Source organism: Pinus tabuliformis, chromosome 8 (genome assembly GCF_031772625.1).
Source record: "Pinus tabuliformis cultivar Carrire ecotype Pingquan chromosome 8, CPIR1, whole genome shotgun sequence".
NCBI classification, from domain to species: domain Eukaryota; kingdom Viridiplantae; phylum Streptophyta; class Pinopsida; order Pinales; family Pinaceae; genus Pinus; species Pinus tabuliformis.
This window is the reverse complement of record NC_142294.1, coordinates 1,495,396,624-1,495,398,859: the sequence shown is the minus strand read 5'-3', so window position 1 is coordinate 1,495,398,859 and position 2,236 is coordinate 1,495,396,624. Positions and strand designations below refer to the sequence as shown.

General features: G+C 41.7%; 1 pseudogene; it reads left to right on the top strand.

Moving 5' to 3' along the window:
• The first annotated feature begins 1,399 nt into the window (after positions 1–1,399).
• On the top strand, positions 1,400–1,738 carry LOC149241488 (putative methyltransferase At1g78140, chloroplastic pseudogene; annotated as a pseudogene).
• The last annotated feature ends 498 nt before the right edge of the window (positions 1,739–2,236 follow it).

Here is a 2,236-nt window from a genome sequence, read left to right as displayed (position 1 = left end):
AAGGCCCAGGAGCTTGAAAGGGATGCTTGTCAAGAAAATTTCTGTTGTTATAAATAGATAAGCCACTGGACCTACGAGTTCTTAGTGTACCACAAGGGCGCACTATCCCAAGTGGAGCCACTGTTATCACTGAAAATTATGTTGCCAAAAATTTTTAGCCTAGCTTAAGGACAAAGTGTTTTCGCAGCGCATGAATCCCTTTAGCAGTTTCGGAGCGCTACCTGTTTAGGTGATTTCGTAGCGTGCTACGAAATTGGGGATTTGTTCGAGTTTTCAGTGGAGATCCAAAATCCTAGCATGCCTATTGAATAGAGTTCTGAAAGAGGGAGTTAGAAACACTGAAAAGGCGCTTGGAAGAAGTGGCGGTGTTTATGTTCCTCCTTTCAAGCTGGTGCAAATGATGAAAGGATTTATAAGATAAAAGCAGCTTGGAATATCAGCGTATGTCTTGGGATGCTCTTCGTAAAAATATCATGGGCTTGTAAAAAGTGAACGCATCAAACATTAAAAGCATTATTCCAACTTAGATGCCTTTCCGCTAGCTGGCAGAAGCATTACAGCACGGTTGTCTGAGTTTGACATTATAGCAAAACAAGTGGAAGCAGGGGAAGGCTGGTTCTCTAAGTTGCATTGTATGTGGCAGAGTTCAAAGGGCTATGGATCTTCTCAAAATGATACACGCAACAAGGAACCTGTTAGTATTGAGTTACGGGAGACTGACAAGCTTATCAAGGAGGTGGAAAGGGTCTTTAGAGGTGATCATCTTGATCCTACCAATGTAGAGAAAGCTAAGGCGGCACTAAAATAGCACGAGCAATCTATTTTTGAGGCAATTGCACGCCTTGGTGATGCATCTGATAAAGAAGATGGTCGGATGCTTCATCCTCATTCTTCCCATATATACATTAGCCAAGAATGCACAGCTGTCATTGTTGGTGGAGGATACTTTGGCCTTGAACTGGCTACGGTTTTAAACATTAACAAGTATAAGGTTAAATGGTTTACCCTGAGCCGTGGTGCATGCCTCGTCTTTTCACTACTGATATAGCTGCTTTCTATGAGGGCATAAATGTTAGTATAATTTCCCCTGTAACTTTTGAAAAGAAGGCCGATGGTGTAGGATTGCCTCTGTCGCATCGAATGTTGAAGCGCAAGAAAAATAAGGAAAGGGGTGTTAGTCCCAAACAAGAAGGGTTCAGAAATAGCTTGGCGGAAGCGGTGGGTGAATCTGCATGTTATTCCGTCAGGAAGGCTTTTTCTTCGATGGTTTTCATTATCCGCGAGCTCCAGAGTTATACGCTCCAGATGAGACAGATCCTCTGTTATGGCGAAAGGTTCCTGTAGTATCCTTGAACAAGCAGTTGAACCGGGGTGATTGCAGTTGGTGCGAAACAGTCGAATGGTGGATATTTCAAGGCTTCCTTTTACAACAGGTTCTGTTGATGCTGTACATGCAGGTGCTGCATTGCACTGTTGGCCATCTCTCTCCTCGGCTGTAGCAGAAATCAGTCGTGTTCTGAGACCTGGTGGCGTGTTTGTGGCAACAACCTTTGTTTTATCTGGGATCTTAGATTCAGAGATCGTAAAGCCATTACGTCAGGCAATGCAAGCGACAACCACCACAAGTTATTTCACAGAAAGAGAGTTGAAAGATCTTTGCAAAACTTGTGGCCTTGTTGACTATTCGTGCATAAGGAAGCAGGCATTTGTAATGATATCTGCCCGAAAGCCAGAGTAACTCCCATCATTATGGTAGATTTGCCCTAAAACCATCAGCCAGATTTAAAATTGTCGACTTGTGTCAGCTTTAAAATCTCTTCAGATTCGGTGGCCCATAAATCACCAGATTTTGGAGGTGTTTTCTCTGTTATGTGCAGAGTTAAAACCTCAAAGTATTATGAGTAGCAGATACAATTGTTTCTGGAAACTGTGCCGATGCTTATTATTGGCAAGGTTTGGCTATTCAAAAGATACCGGAGGAATCAAAACAGCTAGGTCAATTTACTATTTATTATATTGGTTGAGGAAAGAATATAGCTTTTAATCCATACTTTCTTCTCTGATCTAAAGGGCATGTAAATGACACTGTAAATGTAGATTATTGTATTTATGTATTTCAAAGGGTTTAAAAGCCGGGTGAAATTCTATAGTGTTGTAGATCCAACACAGATGTCCTATTATGTTTCGGAAGTTCTGGATGCTTGTCATATTGGACCTCTATTCAAGGTTATAATGG